The sequence below is a fragment of the Ambystoma mexicanum genome, chromosome 14, assembly GCF_040938575.1.
Source record: "Ambystoma mexicanum isolate Mex_15411 chromosome 14, UKY_AmexF1_1, whole genome shotgun sequence".
NCBI classification, from domain to species: Eukaryota; Metazoa; Chordata; class Amphibia; order Caudata; family Ambystomatidae; genus Ambystoma; species Ambystoma mexicanum.
In genome coordinates, this window is record NC_090940.1 from 542,113,278 (window position 1) to 542,133,649 (window position 20,372).

At 45.9% G+C, this 20,372-nt stretch overlaps 1 protein-coding gene across 2 annotated transcripts in view; it reads right to left on the minus strand.

Moving 5' to 3' along the window:
* Positions 1–20,372, minus strand: part of LOC138526940 (cholesterol 24-hydroxylase-like) — a 524,604-nt gene that overhangs the window by 416,375 nt on the left and 87,857 nt on the right. The window contains exon 1 of one of the 2 annotated variants that reach the window (XM_069637831.1): positions 5,787–5,840. The exons of the other annotated variant lie outside the window; for it this stretch is intronic. The gene's annotated coding sequence lies outside the window, so the exon portion shown is untranslated. Of the gene's footprint in view, positions 1–5,786; positions 5,841–20,372 lie in introns of those variants that run through there. 2 annotated transcript variants of the gene reach the window in all.

A 20,372-nucleotide genomic window follows, 5' to 3' on the forward strand; every position in this document is an offset into this window, starting at 1 on the left:
CTGCTAGCACAGACTCAGAGCCCAACCCAACATTGCTTTATAAATTGCTTGCGATAGCTCCTCTCTTAGCAGGTAAACTCGGGACATGGGTGGCCACAGTATCGGACATGAATGATGATTGTGTGTGCGTGCCCTCCTCAAGTGCCTTTACATGCTGACTAACTATATATTATATACTGTGTGTTGTTGTATGCAGTCTGTGTGCTTCCTGGACACACAGTTTCTTGTACTGTGTGCACTGTAGGTGTCATTTGCTTATTTTTATTGTGATGTGCGAGTTCTGCATTTACTGCATTGTGTATTGCTTTGTATTGTGCTGGCCGCGTCTTTACACGTCTACTGCATGTGTGCTGTGCAAGATGTCATTGCAGCAGTAATGAGTGTGTGTTTGTGCACTGCTACAACATGCTTTGTATTTATCTTAGTGTGGTCCTCTGTGACTAGTCACCCCTTTCTGTACAGGCTCACGAAGTGTCTTGTGAGGTCAGGCTAAAAGGAGGTAAGCATGTACCACTTTATATGGATCCTTGCTGTAATTGATCTCTTCTCTTTTTGTGCGAGGGGCCACAACTGTCCCCACATCACAAGCGACCATTCAAGGGAGCCTTGGACCCTAGGTGGTATTTCGGGGGTGTCCTCTCAGCCCCATCCCCTCATAACAACCTCCACTTAGAGGCTCTAAATCCACCCCAGTATTAACCCCCTTAGACTTGTCCAGGTTAAATGTCATACACAAAACCTCACATTAACTTCAGGCACATCAACACACAATACATGCAAATTGGTTTCTAGTGCCATATAATATGAGCCAAACCAGCAAAAGACCTATACATGGTGTATTTTCTCTCCACCCTTACAACACATAACGCATTCCTACTATTCCAATGTTGGCAGGTACTGCGCTGGGATTTAAAATTAGTTGTCCAGCATCACACTTCAGAGGTGAAACCAGAGGTATCCCTGACTTCATACAATTTACTATTTTTGTTCTCAGCGGTAGTTGGTACAAATGTGTGTTACTGTTTGGCTTCAGAGAGCTAGAATAGTACTCTGTTAGTTTTACAAAGATAACCTGAAACATTAATATGATAGTAGCTCCGATTTACCCAACCTGAACGAAAACTATAATATCCCGTGGATTTTTTGAGTACTGATTTGCATCTATACTCATAAGACTTAAGGTGCACAACACTGAAAAGAAAACTGTGACAAGTCCACCTGCCTGTAATCATTGTTTGGCACAGACCTGCAGCTCATCATCCATGATTTGGAGAAAATGTGAAGTTCTGTAAGAAAGCAAACATTTTCTCACATGTAATATAAGTCCCAGAATGCAATATAATGCCAACCTGAAAAATCTAACTAACCCCACTGTACTTTTCATGATTTAAGACATGTAAGACAAGAAGTTGTATGTGCAATACACCAAGATAGATGTGCAGATTCTGTGTCACAAACGTCATACTCTTATGCATGATGTTCAAAACATTTGATTAGTGACTTACATTTGATTAACCCCTTAAGTGCCATGGGTATTTCTCCCCAGTGCCAGGGCCTTTTTTGGTGATTTCGGTATGTGGCCATTCAATGGCTTGTAACTTTTTTGTTACATGAGGTATCTCGGCCAAATTTGGCTCCTTTTTTTCCCCACATGTAGGCAGTCGTAACGTCACCCAGGAATCCTAGGTTGCTGTAGGGAGGTGATAGAAAATAAGCAAAAAGGGCAAACATTTTGTTTTTTTTTAAAAAATGGCAATAAAATGATGTACAAAGAAGCCTGTGGTTTTTTCCCTGTAGGAGCTAGGAACGAATGGTTTGCTTTGCTGAATTCCCCAATGTCCTGGCTTTCAAGAACAGGTTGAGTGGAAAGGAAAACAAATTATTTTGATGTGGTTATCAACCGTTTTGTGAGAGGTAGTCGATTTTGGCCATTTTTGCCAATTGGTCATTCATGGACGGAATGGAAGAAAAGGGTAGGAAAGCTGAATTGGAGGACAGAAAGGCATTGTGTCCCGATGAAAACGGTACCTCACATGTGTGGGTGCACCTACCAGGGGCGCAAAAGGAAAAGGGTAACCCACTGGTAACCCCAAGACTTTCGCCACTGCCCATTTTGTTCATGTGGGCAACCTACAGATTTGGGCCTAGGGTGTCGAAGCCAGCAAGGAAAACAGGGAACCCCATGCATTTTCCAAAAGAGGACGCCCGTGGGAATCCACAGAGGTCTGCCTTGCGCAAATTGCCCCAGTTTTTATTAGCCACAATCCAAGACAAAGTGTGATATTTGGTGGGGAAAAAACACAATGTTCACTTTGTCTGGGGTTCTGGGTAATAAATTCTGGGCTGCTTTGCGCAAGTCAGACCTCGGTGCATTCGCAAGGGTGTCCTCTTTTGGGAATTGCATGGGGTTCCCCGTTTTCCTTGCTGGCTTTGACACCCTAGGCCCAAATCTGTAGGTTGCCCACATGAACAAATTGTGCTGTGGCGAAAGGCTTGGGGTTACCAGCGGGTTACCCTTTTCCTTTTGCGCCCCCGGTACGTGCACCCACACATGTGAGGTACCGTTTTCACATGGACGCGTGTCCGAGGAGCCTGAGAAACTTGGAAAGAAAAACGGCAGCGTTTTCCAACACAATAACGTTGTATTTATGTTTGCGGTCGCTTCAAAAGCGACCGCAAACATAAATACAACGTTTTTAAAGCTGCGGTTTTATTTCTAAGTTTTCCGGGCTCCTCCAGCCCGGAAAACTTAGAAAAAAAAAACGCAGCTAGTGCTTATTTTTAAAAAAATAAATAGCACTTACCGAGATTCAGCTGCAGCTTTCCTGCTCTGGTCTCCGGTCCCCGTCCTCCGTGTACAGCACTAATGAAGGGAAAGCCACCCAGCGGTAGCTTTTGTTTACTACAGCTGGCAGGCTTTTCCTTCTTTAGTGCCGCAAAAGCAAAAGGCAGCACAGGAGGGCATCAATTTCACAAAATGGATGTGCCCATGTGCTTGCTTTTGCGAATTTTGAGCTTGAATAGCTCAAAATTTTACATAGGAAGTTTTAAAAAAGAGAATGCTCGTATTTTTTTTTTTTATGTTGCCTATCTATTTTTTAAATAACATTTTTTACTAGACCATGCCTTTAAAGAATAGAGAAGGACAAGCCCTTGGATTGGCGAAAGGTTTCAAACACTTTCACTGCGGTCGGACGGAACGAACAACCGGGTTTGAACAGTACCTTAAATGAAGAACGCGGCTATAGTTGAAGGATACGTTCCTGGCAGGTCCTGCAGGCTCACGGTTCCTAAAGCGACTGTCGGACTGACACGAAGTAGGAAGACTGGAGGGTCATGCACTGCCCAGGGAAGAAACCAGCAGCAGAGCAAAGCAACGAATAAAAGGTGCACTCCTTAAAACCCAAGCAAGGTCCGGTCCTCCTGGCTATCCGTTTACTGTAGCTGTGCACAGCAAATTCGACCAGAGGAGGGAGGCCTGGCTTGTAGTTTGGCGAACTGGTTGGTCCCTCCAGCTCAAGGGGAGAAGATTCCTTGCATATCTTCCCTGTTGTCGAACTTTGGAGATTCGGACCCGCAGCAGGGCTTCACCGGGAGGTTCAGTCGTGGCAGAGGTCCTCTTCTGCCAGCTTCTCTTGATCCAGTGGCGACTCTGCCTTCTCAGTCCCAGAGACCTGCTTTTTATGCATTTTTCCCCCCCATTCACAAAGCCTGGCTGTCAATCACACAGCATGGTGGCTGTCCCGGTGGGAGAGTCACCACAGCCAATCATACAGAGTGCGGAGACCCTGTGCAGGGAGTCTCAAACCCCTCTCTCACATCCTGTCCCCCTCAAACATTCAGGCGCCTAAGGAGGGCTTCTGTGCAGAAGCCCGCCAAAGGAAGGCGAACAAAAGGAACCAAACCTGATTTGGCGCGCAGAGTAAAACACGAGAAAGACCTTTACAAAAAGAAATGGCGAATAAACCCAGCCAGAACCAAATAAAAGTGGGGTCCAGCGGGTTTAAGTTAGAGGCTACTAACTTAGCCTAAAACAGTACCAAGGCTATTTAAATATACCGCGGTAGGAAAGAGAGGGTAGATACCACTGCCACCAGCCAAATCTTAAAGAAAGGGGAACGAAATTATGTTCCACGAGAAACAGACGAAAAGGGCAAACTCTTAGCCCTTTCCAGAACTCTATGTAAGATAGTTTGTACTGGGTCTGTGGATTTAAAAAGACTAATAAAGTCAATGGCACCTTTACATGTTCTGGGAGACAGTAGTCAGTCCCAGAAAATGGAGTCTGAGTTGGGAACTCTAAAAAGACAACCCTGTGTCACTGCACTAAAGGTGGTGTGCCACACAGTAAAAAAGATGATGCCTGTGGAGTAGGTGAGGCTCCACAGTCCATGAATACAAAAAATGTTAAACGCACACAGCAAAACACATGTAAGAGTGGGAAAAAAGACTCACACCCTTACAAGGTGAAAAAAATAAATACTAGAAATCCAGCAAAGCTGCTGAGGGACTCAGTAGGTAAGGGAAATGAGCCATTCTGGAGAATTCTCCCTAACACATCATGCATATGAAAGTCTCTGCCACAGTGCCACTGATAAAAGACATGCCTCGTGTCTGGTTCTACAAAAAAAAGTTTAAGAAGAACAAAAAGGAATGTTCTCACTTTCTGAAGCGTTTACACAAAACGTAACATGCAACAAACACATCAACCCTCCTTAAGTATTATTTCCTGTAAAGTCGTGAATTGATGCGATTCATGGATGATAGTTTGGGGCCACTTTTTTTGGCTGTCCGGGCCTATTTCCTCTCCCAGTCAAGGACTAGTTACAGGGGTCTGCAACCTTTGGCTCTCGACATGTTTATTACTACAATTACCATCAGCCACGATCAGCATAATGGATGGTGTAGTTTCATGGGATTTGTAGTTAAACGCATCTGTAGAGTCATAAATTGCAGTCCCCTTAAGGAAAACTGTGCTGGTGAGTAGCAGAGAGAAACCTATTCAGGGACAATATTAAGAACGTTGAGATCTGGGGTTGACCCACAGCTGGACAATGCAAGTACTGGGGCGAGAACAAGTCAAGTAGGACAACGCTGCATTCTGGGAATTGGAGCACAGAAGTGGAGTGTGAAGGAGAAAGAAAGAGTACAGGACAATGCTGCATTGTGGGAACTGAAGTTAAAGAAATCAAAAAGCTTCTGGGAATAAGAATGGCGCAAAATGCAATAAGACCACTTTGCCGTAAAAGTCCAAAGTGTTCTGTGGATGAACTAGAAAGTTCATACAACAACTCAACGTGGTATTCTGGGAATTGAAGCAACAATGCCAAAGCATTCTGTGAATAAAAAAAAAACATTGCAAACAACAATGCAAAACAAATATCAATGCAGCATTCTGGGAATTGTATAACAAGTTGCAAAGCAATCAATGCATGAAAGGTGAGAATAGCCAGCAACCATGGAGGGAGTTTTAGGGTGCTTCGTAAATCAGTGGATGTGGGTTAGGACATCAGAGGAATAGTGGTGTCATCCTCATGGCCGGAGCCATGCCAAACCCGGGGACTCTACGCAGGTGTCGCACAGGCGGTCCAGTGTTTAATTTCTGGACGAGTCTTCCCCGATATCAGCAGTTTTTTCCTCAACGCCGATCTCCTCGACCACTGTCCCAAGCTCCTGCGTCACAGAGTCCACGATAATTACTTATTCACCCCCGCTCCACACATAGCTTTTGTCGGCCAGCAACACCTTACACCGCACCATCTCTTCAAACCGAGTGGTGTTCTTACCGTGTTTGGGTTTGTGTGGCATTCCACACCTTAACATGCGGGCCTTGTGCACAAGCCATTTCCCTTGGGCTATCTGACGGAGATAACAGAATCAAGACCAACACCTCAGTCTGAGGAAGAAATCGTTGGGCTCTAGCCTCGCGAGAACTCCAAAAGGGAGTAGAAGAACATCTCAACCTCATTACTGCCCCCTGCTGGCCACTCTGGTTTGAGGGGAGAACATGACGCAGGAGAAAACGGTGCAACCAAGGTAACCCAAAAGAGTAGCAGAGCGAAGAGGATTTTCGGGATGTAGACGTTAATTGGAGAAAAGTAAGCAAGAGGTGGTTTCATCAAGGAAGTAACTTAAGCAAGACACTTAATATAGTTGTTTTTGTTATGGTTCATGAGAATGCAGTTTCTGACAAAAAACATAACCAGCGCTGTCGAAGACAAACATTGTTTGGCTTACATTTTAATTCACTTTTTTTGATTTTAATTCACTACAATCTACCATACCTGGCCTTGTTGGTCTGAAACAAACAAAAAAGTTCCTATTGGCATCCATGCCAACACTCCCGATTTTTCAGTGTTACTGCTATTTTTCACGTTCTCCCACCTAAAATAATAATTTCCCCTAATACAATCATATGGGGAAATTGTTGTCTCCCGATTTCTCTGATGAGATCTCCCTCCCAGGTGTTACGGAATGTTGGCATATACGCAGTCTTATCAGGATGTACCTTTAAATACACAGTTCTTTCACGGGGTTAGTATGAGACACTTTTTCGAGAACGCCTGGTTCTTTGCTCCTCCCAGGCACGACCACTCTGACTTCTGACCCCTTTCCTTATCTCTGGCAACTTTCCTTTTCTGTGCCCTTGCACCCTCTTTCTCTATTTCGGGTTGCTTTCACCCACTCTTCACTATCTGTTTTCCTTCCCATTGTCTCTTTGCTGTCTCTCTTGATTTCTTGCACCACTCTCTTTACTTTCGGGTCTCTCACAGCCCCTCTTGGCTGTTTCCACGCCGCCAGCACACTTTGCTGTCTTTCACTGTTTCGGCGCCTCTAACGTACCATTTCTGTCATTACGCTTTGCTTTCTTTCACTGCCTTCCAGCTTTGATTGCTTCACTTTGCTTTTACCTTTCTCTTCCTTCGTTCTGCTTTTTTTCACTGCTTACCAGCTTTCGCTTGCTTTCTTCCCGCGCGACTGAGTTTCTCTCTTTCTCATGAAACTCACAAACAGTAGCGCGGTGCCGGTAAACAGGTCAAATGGGTTTGGGTGAAGGTCAGGGTCTTCCCACCTGCCCCTCAGATAACCCTGGGACCCGCACACGTCCCAGGGGAAAGAGCACTGGCCTAAGCAAGGCCGATAGACTGCCTTCCGTCCCGCTTCGGCTTCCTGGAGACAAGGCTCCCTCGCCACGCTCCAGCATTTCACACAGACCGGGGCAGTGTCTCAGCATCCTGCACTCCACCGGTCCTTCTGGGCTCCTCCTCTTGCAGCCTTCTGCTCCTTGGCCTCCTGGTTCCATCCAGCAACCCCCAGCTCGCTCAATGATTCTGGCAGAACCCCCCCTTTTTATACTGCATGTGAGAGGCAATTGGAGTCAGGTGTGCACAGTTGGGGAAAAGTGCCTGCCCTTGTCTGACTCTATTAGTTGGGACAATACAAAGGTGTTAGATGGTAAACCTCACTTGGTATCGATATGTTGATTTTATGGGTAATCCTCATTGCTCCTGATCACCACTTCTTGCTCCCAGTACTTATTGGAAATGAGATGGGGGAGATGGGGTGTGATTGGAAATACCCCAGTAAGGCTGAGCGAGAGTGGGTTGGTGTATAATTAGGAAAGGGGCAACACCATGTCTTGCCCTTGGGTATTCTCCTCCCAACCCCCTGTGACCCTCCACTCAGGTGATCCTTTTCTCTCGGCAACCCCTGGATTGTGATCCAAAAGCAATATCCCTTCCATGGCCACCTGAATGGAAGATCCCGGGGGAGTAGGTGGAAGAATGCCATTAGGTTTCTCACAATTTTTATAGCGCCTTATATACCATTAGTATGATTTCAAAGTGGTGGGTTGAACGCCCTCGGGGACCGTATTTATTTATTTATTCAGATTTGTAGAGCGCACGTCAGCCCGGGGGCATCGTCGCTCTTGTTACAGACAATATCTTAGTTACATAGGATACAATATTTACATACAAATACAATATTTACAGTAGACATGTACAAATTAGCAATGCAGTATATTTACGTGGGTTCACAAGAGTTTCCTATTAATTTGCAAGGAATGAGGTTTTCAGTTTCCTGCGAAAAATCGGGAGTGCGTTTTCCGCTCTAATGTCTACAGGAAGAGCGTTCCAGGTCTTGGCTGCAATATATGGGAAACTTAGACCTCCGGCTTTGGCTTTTTTGATGCGCGGGATGCAGAGTAGGTTGGAGTATTGCGTTCGGGTGGGACGGGAGGAGGATGGTTTGAGGATGGTTTCTGATAGATAGGACGGGGCGGAGAGAGAGAGGCATTTGTGTGTGAGGATTTTGAGAGTGATCGGCTCTTTGACCGGGAGCCATTGGGCTGAGTGCCTGGCATGGGTGATATGCTCTCTTCTTGGGATACCGTAGTCCAGCTCTATGGAAAATGTAGGGTAGTGTATAGTGTTTGGGTGCACTCAGTATGTGTGCAGCCAGTGCCTTTGCTCAGTGTCTAGCTGCATTCTAATGTTAGGCATGGTATGGTGGTTGTGTGAGGTCAGTAGAATGTGTGCAGCAAGGTGTCTACCTTAGAATCTGCATTCTGGCAGTGTGGAGCTTGTGTATGAGATTGAGTGCAGCTAGGCCAATTTATTTCATGGGATATAGCTGCGTTCTAAAGACTGTTGAGGTGTTTATGGAGTTGTGTAGGTATGTGTGCAGCTAGGCCAAATTGATAGAGGGGTATAGCTGCATTCTATTATTTGTTGGTGTAGAGGAATGAGTGAGCATATCGGTATGTGTAAGTGTCTGTGCAGATTGGTGGGATACCCCTGTTCCTGATTTCCATCCAGTGTGCGCTGAACTGATTATTCTAATGTTTCGTAGCATTTTCTCAGAGAAATTCTGTGTGTAGTGCAGAGTTTGTTCTGAATTACCAGGCCTGCGTTTGTCTTTCCCTGCTTGGCAGTCTCATCAGGGTTGAGTTGCCCTATCAGAAATGCTCTTCCACCAGGTGTAAAGAACAAAACAAAACTAAACAGCAACTGGTGTTATATGATATAACAAGGTATATCATAGATTATCACAGAATTCAATGACAAATTACAATGTTTAATGCTTTCTGTTTTTAAAATGTTCACTTTCTAGGAAAAAGGTGGCTCTGTGTTTCATGTCATACTCAGGCTTTTTCAAGGCTATAGTAATAACAGTTTTTCTTTGTTGTTCACCAGTGTGATAGCTGGGTTTCACAGCCTGTGTTGTGCATGTTTGCTGCCATGTGGCAGAATTGTTCTTAAAATGTGAAAGCAAGAGAAATCCATGCACTTGAAAAAAAGGGAGTTTTCAAGGAAATATGCAACGAAATCTATGACAGGTGCTGTTTGAGTTTATTGAAATCAAGCATTTGTGCATTTCAACTTCAAAATAATCAACCAAATCCAAGTTGACCCTGGTCAAAACATTAAATAGTGGTTCTAAAATATTTCTTGGATAATTAAAACAGGCACACAGGAAAACAAGCGGACCACAGTCAAAGCACCAACAGCTCACCGGCTCCCAAGCAGTCTTGCAAAGGACTTCAGGGGACCGGATCCCATAGTTCTTTCATTGCCTTGAACCCTAAGCTTTTGAACATTTGGTTTTATTAACTGACTGATATGCACACATTCAAACTTCTTGCTTTTCTCCAGATGCCTCCTCTTTCCCCTTTAGATCTAAACACAACCAAAGCATAAAAAAATGGAATCCCTCTTCGTCATCCTCCATGCTTTCATAGTGCTTCGAAATGACCTTGCTCATGGTCTGCAATAAATGAATCTACTATTCCAGCAGACAACCTAAAATAGGAGTTGGTTCTCAAGCCAAGTTAGAGTGACATATATCTATCCACTCGTATTTACAAGTTGTGGAGTGCACACACACAAAACCTCCACAGAAAACATAAGCACTGCACACATGTTGTCCCCTACCCTGGCATTTGAACACAGAGAATGTTTTAAATATTTATTTACGACAAGACCACAAGCTACAGCTTTTTATTCTGAATTCTTTTCAATAGACACATTTTTAACTATTCAAACTGATGTTTTGCCACTTCAAAATATATTAATTAAATAATGAAACGTCAAAAATACACAGCCATGGCCGAAACGTTTCGCCTCCTCTACATGTTTTTTCAGGGCTTCTAAAGACCCACTTCTTTTCATTTCCCAATCTCAAAACAATTATAATTTCATTCTACCTGACTTGTTAAATCTCCATTATTTTCCTCCTTTGGCAGCCATCCCCATTTAATCTAAGTTCTTTAGTGACTACTGTGACGATTTGCCAGGTCTCATCACTACTCCTCAGGCGAAGCCCTTTCCTATGAGGCTAGGGAGGTGAGACTGCTAGCTGATAGTCCCCCTAGGGGTGGTAATAGGCGGGAGGTCCCCACAGCGAGGGACTCCCCTCCTGGGGATAAGGACGTCCACCTGGGGAAAAGCCTCCCTAAAGCCCTGTTAAATAACCCCCCTGCCATCATGGTCACCCTTTTCTCCCACCATTGATAGTGGAACCATGACTGTGACAAATGTAGAACATATCGGGATGAAGAAGAATATGAGAAGCCATATGCAAAGCCAGCCAGCGACTGCAACGAGGGGGCTTAGTGGAGGCATGAAAAGTGCCAAAGACACTTTCCTTGATGGTGTTGATATTACGTGAGGGCAGAGTCAATAATATAAAGTAGAAAGCAAGAACAGACCAGAGCGCTCTCATCACGGAAGCCAGCAGCACGCAAGTCCTGCATGGGAGGTTAAAACCGGTAGGACCACAGATACAGAGAAGCTGTTCCTCCAGACAGAGGCTGCAAAGAATGGTACACTGCAACAATGTCCCAGGAGCCGGCTGGGAACCGACTCGCCAGAAGGAAGAAGCAATGATCCCCCACCAAAACCCTGCCTAGAGTCTCCCCCCCAGCAGGCCAGGAGAGGGCAGATACTTCCTGATCCCAATACTGGGAGTGGTGTACTGCAGGAAGATCACCTGGGTGGAGACAAGGACCATGGTAGTGGGTAGATTTCGTAGGGTGATAAACAGTATTTCTCCTCGAAAAGAGATACTCTTGCCACTGGGTTAAAGGAGGAACTGGTTTATTGTCACTTTGATACTTCCCGACAACCCAATACGGATGAAAAGGAAAACTCCAAGGGTGTAACCCAACAAAGTATTTGTATCCAAAGAACAGGCCTTTTGGACCCCTAAAATTAAATATCCTCCCCAATGCCAAAAGTATACTAAATGGAATGACGAAAATGTGGCCTTTTCTATACCATCAGTCTCTAAAAACATCAAGGGTATTAAAACCACTAATAAAAGTAGAAAGGACGTTGGGAACCTAATTTCCTTGCAATGGACTACATGTCCCATAATCCCTCATGGACTGTGATGAAGAAGAGGGCTGAGGAGGCATGCAGAAATAAAGGACAGGTAAGCAGGCCTAGCAGCCTCTACCGGGGTCAGGCAATAAATACTAAGGGCCTACACTTGAAGCCAACTGCCCCACCTGAGAGGCTGCAGCAGGAAGGAGCAGTAGAAAGAAGCTTTAGCTGCAAGCTCGGCAGTATTAGTAGTAGTAGAAGAAGCAGAGCATGAGGCTGGCAGTTCACGAGAAAGGTTGACCACTTAAGGGGCGCCAGAACGAGAGAGGAGCAGATTTCACCTGCAGGTTCTGAGTTGGTCCTGTGCTCGCCAACCCTGTTTGACTGTGGTTGCGTTGGAAGAAACTGGGAGAAGTTAGCAGTCTTTCCAGGTGTGCTTAATTGCTGAGGTTGTGCAACTACCCGAGGTCATGCAGCTCCCTGAGGCCGTGTGCAGAAGCAAGCAGAGGGAAGTAGGAGAGAAGGAAACAATCTGTGGTTGAGGCCGGATAAGAGACACCCGTACCGAGACTGCAGAAGGGCGTGGGTCCCAAGAGTGCGTGAAGCACTAGTAGCAGAAAGAAAGTCAGGAAGTGAATCTGCCCAAAACCGCTGCAATTTTGGAGGCTGTGAGTGAAGCTGCGTACTCCAATTCACAAGAAACTCCTTGCCGTTAACTGTAACCAGCTAAATTAACACTCATATAGAAGTGGGAGCGAGTCTCAGGTTTGACAGGTTGGTCAAGTACAGTGTCTATACAACTAGACCCACTAGCCCACTCCTCACCTGATGAATCTGTTGGAGATGCAGTAGATTCGTCTGTAGATCTTTCCTTCTTCTTTTCTCTCCAGGTGGTTATTGTGGACTTGGTTCCGATCTTGCTCTTGGATTTGAAGAGAGAAGGGAGCCCACCCCAAACCAGGGAAAAACTGGATGAAAAAACCCTGGTAGATCTTGTTATGGATGGTAGCTGATGCAGTCTGTAGAGAAATCCAGTAAGAGTGAAGGCAAGAGTAGTATTGCCTACAAGTACCAGAATGCACTGGTTGTTGTCGTAGTAGGCAGTGGCTTGTTGTCCGGGTAGAGGTCCAGATGGTGTGCGGTTAACACGTGGAGAAAATGGAACACAAGGAAAGGACTGTGTGTCGGGAGCACACGGCTCCGACGGTAGACGCCGCTCACAGAAAACAATGAAAGCTGGGGATCCGTCCAGCGTGGGAGAGAGTACAGCAGTAGCAGGAAGGGCTGAGAGAGGCAAACAGGTTACGCCGACAGACGCAGCGCAAGCGGAGAGGTAAGTAGTCGAGAACGGAAGGACGCAAGGAGCCATTCGAGTGGGAAGCAAAACCCACTAACAAACGACAAACAAGGTAAGCAGAAAACGGGGAGGGAACACAAAAGGGAGCGTAAGCAAACTTACTCGCGGGTACAAAGTAAGGAAGTTGCAACGCACAGGTGCTTCTCATCTGCTGATCTTTAAGTCGGCTAATACTGGAAGACTAGAACGCACTGTGTGTTGCATGGAATAATCAGTCCTTCTTCCATATCGACCATCTCCTCCATACTTTCCATGGGCGATATGTGACCCCTTCTCAGTAGACGCCCTCAGGGTTTTCCCGGGTGCAGTCGATGGAACTTCTGAATGAGACGAGGTGCTGATATTTGTCTAATAGGTTCCCAAGAGCTCTCAGACATTGGGTACCCCTTCCATAGTACCAGATGCTGCAAGGTGCCATTCTTGTACCTGGAATCAAGGAGTCTGGAGACTTCTTATTCCTTGGTTCTTTCTTTCTGCTGGAATCCGATTGTCTTTTTTATTTTTATTTTGTGTAAGTCCTCTGTGTATTCTTTCAATAAGGAGGTGTGAAACACCGGATGGATTCTTCGTAGTTTTGCTGGCAGAGCCAAGCAAAAGGCCACCGGATTAATTTTAGCCGTGATCCGGAAGAGTCCAATGTAACGGGGAGAGAACTTGCCTTGGTGTATCCACCTGTGTAGGTATTTGGTTGACAACCATACTTTGGTACCAATTTCCCATTCAGGGTTGGGTTGTCTCTTGAGATCCGCCCACCTTTTGCTCTTATGAAGTGCCATCTCAAGGTTGGCTCGTGTCTTCCTGTGAAGGTCTTGCAGAGTATTCATGAGCAGATCAACGGAGGGTACATTAGAAGAATTCTGACCAAACAGTGGTATGTGTCTGGGATGGAATCCATAGGTGCATGAGAAGGGACTCATGCCTGTAGAGGAATGTCTGGTGGTGTTGTAGGAAAATTCTGCCATGGGCAGAAGCTGATACCAATCACTCTGTTCTTGATTGCAAAAACACCTGATGTACTGTTCTAAAGTTGCATTGAGACGTTCGGTTTGTCCATTGCTTTCCGGATGAAACCCAGACGAAAGGGATCTTTTTATTCCTAGGGATTTGCATAGAACAGTCCAACATTTTGATGTGAATTGTGAGCCGCGATCTGATACGATGGTCTGGGGTAGTCCGTGTAATCTGACCACTTCTCTCAAAAACACCTCTGCAGTAATGCATGCTGTGGGTAATCCTTTTAAGGGTAAGAAATGAGCCAATTTGCTGAATGAATCGACTGTGTCCATGATAGCTAGGCACCCGTTAGAAACGGCTACGTCTACAATGAAATCAGTGGAGATGTGTTGCCACAGACCTTCTGGAGGGGTTTCCTGCTGTAGAAGACCCAGGGGTTTGCAATATGCGTACTTATTCTGGGCACATACAGGACATGAGGCGACATAGTTCCTGACATCTTTTGCCATCGCGGGCCACCAGAATTGCCTAGAAACCAATTCTAAAGTGGCATTTTGTCCCTTGTGTCCTGCTAATGGTACGTCATGACACCAGGCCATTGCTTGTTCTTGTAAGTCGGTCGTAGGCAGAAACAACAAACCTTCTTTGAATAACAGTTCTCCCCTTTGAGTCATACCCTTGTTTAGAGGGTCCTTTTCCTTGCTCTGGGCGGATTGTACTCGTTGCAGAAAAGTGTTAAGGGTATTAACAAACCGCTTCCCTGTTAAAAGGATCTCCTGACCCTGATAACCTCCAAAGTCTCCTTGACTGCGAGAGAGAGCATCAGCAAGAGGATATTCCTTTCCTGGTAAGTATGTCAGAACAAAGTCAAACTGAGAGAAAAAAAGGCCCATCTGGCATGTCTGGAATTTTGGCATTCCATCTTCTGGAGTACCTTCAGATTTTGGTGGTCAGTACGAACCTGAAAAGGATGAATGGTTTCTTGTAATAGATGTCTCCATTCTTCGCATGCTTGCCTAATAGCCAGGAGTTCGCTTTCCAATACAGAGTAATTTTGTTCACTTGGGCTAAGCGTACGAGAGTAGTAGGCGATGGGGTGTTCCAATCCATCCTCCTTCCTTTGCAGTAGTGCTGCCCCAATTGCACCGCCTGAAGCATCGGTTTCCACAATGAAAGGTAAGGACTGGTCTGGTTGTCTCAATATGGGAGCAGTTACAAAAGCTGTCTTGAGTCTTTGGAAAGCTTGTTCTGTTGTTAGGTCCCAAACAAATTTAACACCCTTCTTTAAGAGATTAGTAATGGTCAAGATGATTTCTGAAAAGTTGGGTATAAATTTACGGTAAAAGTTGGTAAGACCTAAAAATCTCTGTATGTCCTTCACTGATGTGGGTACCGGCCATTGAGTTATTGCTTGTGTTTTCGAGGGATCCATTTGCACGCTGTCTGCTGAGAGTATAAACCCTAAGTAAGGTACGGTTGTAGCTTCAAAGACACACTTCTCGGGTTTTGCCAACAGACTGTTCATTCTCAACCTGTGTAGTACCTCCTGAACATGTTGGCGGTGTTCTTCCAGAGTGTTGGAAAAAACGAGTGTGTCATCCAAATATACTACAACCGAAGAATATAGTACATCCACAAATATTTTGTCCATAAACCGTTGGAACTGGGACGGTGCGTTCACTAAACCAAAGGGCATGACTCTGTACTCGTAATGTCCAAGAGGTGTTCTAAAAGCCGTCTTCCACTCATCTCCTTCACGGATTCTCAGAAGATGATACTCTCCCCTAAGATCTAATTTGGTGAAAACCCGGGCTCCTTGGACAGCCTCTACAATGTCTTTCATCAATGGCATGGGATACCGGTCTTTTATGGTTAGACTGTTAAGTCCTCTGTAATCGATCCATGGTCTTAGTTCGGTCGTCCCTTTCTTTGAAATAAAGAAAAGGGATGCCCCTGCCGTTGAGGAGGATTCACGTATGAGTCCGTTTTTTAGATTTGTGGCTAAGTATTCCTTGAGGGCCTCCTTTTCAGGTAGTGACAAAGGGAACATTCTTCCAAACAGTACTTCTGCGTCTGGAACCAGTTCGATCTTGCAATCCTCCTTTCGGTGAGGTGGAAGGTTCCGTGGCTGAGTGTCCAAAAACACATCAGTATACTCCTGGTATTGGACAGGTATCAAGCTGACACTGTTTATGGTTCTGTGTACCATTGTTTGTACTTTCGGCTTAGCAGGTTCTGGAATCAAACAATGTTGACAGCAGTAATGGGATTGAAATTCAACCGAGTACCGACACCAGTCTATGCTTGGGTTGTGTCTTCGAAGCCATGGTATACCCAATGTCACACTCACCTGATTCCCACAGAGGCGCAGGTCTGGCTTCGAGTGCTGATGCTTCTTCAATGGTGAAGCGCAGGACTCTGATGATGGACAGGAAGGGCCCCTCTACTCTGGCTTTTCTGGCTCGCAGGAATATTCCCCTGTGCGTGAAAAGGGAGTATTACCTACTGACGGAATAATGCTCAAGCCTCCCACTCCCTTCCAACCCTCCTCAATACCCTTCCACGATTCCCCGTGAAGTCTCACCTTAGGGTCTGGAAGGATGAGTTCTCCATCCTGCTTCTGATGCAGGGGCACGTTGAAACCCAGTTACTTCACTGGATTGAGGTTTGATGGGAGTTCAAAATAAGCTTGACTATTCAGGTGAGGCGCTGTAAGAGTTCTGTTGCAAGTTCAAAAGTTCAAGCTTAATAATAATGTTCATTGTCTTATTGCAGCAAGCGCTAATGCTTATGTCTTTTTCCCCTTAGGGGCCGGGGTTCGGAATGCCGGAGATATGGCGCCGACCCGAAGTGTAAGTTCTGGATGAGCGTTCAGGTAATGTCTTTGCATTCGCTCATTCAATGTCTTTGTCTTTTTTCCCCATTGGGGCCGGGGTCCGGAATGCCAGGAAGCGGCAGGACCCGAAATGAAATGGGAATGACCCAACAGGTAAGTCTTAGAAGGAAACTGAGCTTTTCCTATTTCCCTTCCTTCTCTCGCCTTGTTTTCTTGTCTTTTCTCTCTAGGCTCTGGGAAGTGGGTGCGGATCCGGATGATCGCTGCTGAAGATGGAGGCGCCCAGGAAAGGTGAGTGAAATGCAGCGCTGCAGCGATCGAAGCGAAATGCTTTTAAAATGATGTCTTCCCTTTCAGGATCGTCGGTGTGATGTCCCCGTGATGCAGCTTTAGCAGGTAAGGTCTTCTTTCTCCCCAATTCTCTCTTATCTCCCTTTGCAGGCAACCCAGGATGCTGACAGGCGTGGCTGAAGTCCAGATGCAGGAGCTGACACGGTGAGCGTCCAGCTGCGAGGAGCAGAACAACGCAAAGCGTGAGTTGCTGATCGGGCATGGTTTAAATAGCTTTGGAAGAAGTTCCAGGCATGTATCCTTCCACCGATCAGGTATGTATCCTTCCCCGACCACACCCAGGTGGAAAGTAGTCCCACAGGTAAAGTAGTTCCATTCAGGCCTCAAGAGGGCCTGGATGTAGCAGCATGGTCTGCATCAGGTAAGTGCACATTAAAATACTTGAACACATGTCTAGCTTTATGAGTCTGGCGCCTAAGGCGCCAGGACAGGGGTCCAACATGAGCCTGGCGCCTAAGGCGCCAGGACTGTGTGTCCAAAGGGCCCCAGCTTGGGCCCGCTGGCGTTTCCCTGGGGGGAATGATGCCTGCCTCCGGGGTTGCTGGGTCGGACCTGGCTCCTTGGAGGTAGGCATCATGACACCCAAGATAATAGGAAAATGTGCTGCTCTTATCAGATCAAAGGATAGGTATTCATGGTGATTGGACATCTGGACCTTTAATTCCTGTGTGTCACGATCCGCTTCCTTCGCTCCCGTTCCCACCACTTGGGGGCATGATCTGGGGTTTATTGCCTACTGGACTTTCCTTCCGAACCTTATGCTACAGTGCTGTGATGGATTGGGAGCGCTAAATCCTTATTTGCCAAACTACTTCCCTTCCGGTTCCATTCCAGGTTTTGCCAGCCAGTATGCTGCTTTAATCAAATGACTATGCTTCCCAGAATGCCTGGCCCACTGCTTCATCTCCACCCTTGCAGGACAAGGCTGGGTGGAGGATAGGCAACACCTGTGGCTGCAGATGCAGCAAGCAGCACAGCTGCGGCTTGTGCTCGTTAAGCAGGTTTAAAAGCCTCAGTTTGCTTCAGTCCAGCGCTGGTCATTGTTGCAGTGTTCCTGTTGTGACTGGCCCCTTGTTCCTGGTTCTTAGCCTTGTGCCTAGTTCCAAATTTCCATTGCTTGTTCCTTATCCTTGGATTTCAAATGTATCTGCTTAATTGATTTCTGCTTCCCAGATTTCCCTTCTGTCTTCCCCTGTTTGCAGGCAGCATTTCTCAGTGCTTCCCTTTTGGTGCAGCCCAGTTTGCCTGTGTTCTATATTTCTCTGACTGGTCCTTTGCTGCTGTATACCTTGATGCCTTACTCTTTCCTCCTTTTTATATTAGCTTTCTGCCTTTTTTCCTTGGACAGGTGGGGAAAGTTTTCCCTTGTAATTTCGTTTTCCCTGTTCCTGTTCCTTTACTTTTCTTGGAATCCATTCCATGTTTTCCCTTGCACCTCTGCATTTACTTTCCATTGATCATTAGATGTGGTGTGCAGTTGTAGCTAGCTCCTGTGTGAATGCCTATGTTTTCCTCACTATTCTGTAATCACTATTCCTAATTGCTCCTTGTCTTGAGTCTTATGTATTTAGTTATCCGCCCATTGCTGTTACAGCCTTTCGGGTCCCTGTTTGATCAACAGGGTTCGTGGGCTCGTTGACATTCAAGTGGTATTTCTCGTCCTCGTGAGTACTGTTTTTAAGTTTCCTTATTTAATACCATCAAGAGTGTTAGATCACAGATCCTGTCGTTGCTTGCGCTCTACGTGGGCTTAGCGCTGTCAGTACCTGTAATAGCAATTGTGGGTAGGAGCTTGCCGACTTTCCTTACAGTCATAAGAAGTATCTAAGTGCTTACCCCACATCCCTTTTCATATATTTGTATTGTTGTCACACTTTGTTTGCACCCCTGGGTTTTAGCATACCTGAGTCTTGGTTTCTGTATGTATGTTGTTTGACTCAAACCATTCACTGTGTGATAGTGTGCACATTTCCCTTGCCATATTCACTGCCTTTGTCCTTACTTGACAGGTTCCTGACACTGTGTCTTTTGACTGATGGGTCTAGAGGTTAACGGGGTACCATCAACTCCTTCAACCGGTATTGGTCATATCTTGGAGCGTCTTGGTATCTGATGCTCCATGGCCCAATTATCGTCCACAAAGTTACCAGCTGCCCCACAATCCAGCATGGCTAGACATTCAACAGGATTTCCTATGTTCCAATCAATAAGAATCTTTATCACCATTAGACTGTTGCTGTCAATTACAGCGGGTTGAGCCAATGCACAGGTATTAACTGTACTTTCCCCCCTCTTTTTCCCTGTTCAAGGTCGGGGTCTTTCGTTTCCCTGTCTCCTGGGAGGTACCTCGGGACAGTCCTGTAACAAATGAGTATTGGAGCTGCAGTACATGCACAGCCCGAGACTATTGCGTCTCTTTCGTTCGCATGCAGTAAGCGGTCCTCTTGCTGTTCCTATCTGCATAGGTTCTTAGGTTGGTGTCCTTTCAGGTGTTGGGGGTAGGCTAGGTAGGGCAGAAAAAGAACGGGGTCTCTTTTTCTCTGCTCTTCTTAAGGTCATACGGTAGTCTATCTGCAAAACCAAGGCCACTAGTTCCTGGAAAGACGCAGGCCTGGCCACTCTAGCCAATTCGTCTTTTAAGTCTTCGTGCAGACCACAGCGAAAAATGGCCTGTTGAGCCGTCTCCGGCCGCTACTTTCTGAAAGTTGGTGACATATGTTTGTAGGTCCAAGTTTCCTTGACGTATGTCTAGTAGATTCTCAAAAGTTGAATAGAAGACTTCGGGTCTTTCGAATCTTGTTTTCAACTGTGTTACAAAGGTGCCATAGTTGTTTAAGGCTGGATCCGTAGTGGTCACCAAGGGAGTTGCCCAGGACAGGGCGTTACCTACCATATTGGAAATCAGAAATCCCACCTTAGCCCTGTCCAGCTCATATGTTTTAGGGCGAAAGGTAAAATGTATTGTACAAGCATCGAGGAATTCCTTCATTTTTTTGGGTTGCCATCAAATTTTCTGCAAGGTAGGGAAAATAGGAGGTAAGTCTCCCTAGGTGTCTTCTCTCTGTTGAACAAGCTGTCTCAAAGCGGCGTTATCCGCTCGGAGGTTTTGCATTTCCACAGTTAGAGCCTTTATGGCATTGGCCATTTCCTGATATTGCTCGAGGCTATCCATTCGTTTTGGGCGTTGCAATATCTTTGGTTTGACAGGTTGGTCAAGTACAGTGTCTACTAGCCCACTCCTCACCTGATGAATCTGTTGGAGATGCAGTAGATTTGTCTGTAGAACTTTCCTTCTTCTTTTCTCTCCAGGTGGTTTTTGTGGACTTGGTTCCGATCTTGCTCTTGGATTTGAAGAGAGAAGGACGGGCTCGCCTAGAGTCCACTTTGCCAAAGAGGCTATGTGCCCGGCAGCGGGGACTCCAGGGAGCTCACCCCAAACCAGGGAAAAACTGGATGAAAAAACCCTGGTAGATCTTGCTATGGATGGTAGCTGATGCAGTCCGTAGAGAAATCCAGTAAGAGTGAAGGCGAAAGTAGTATTGCCTAC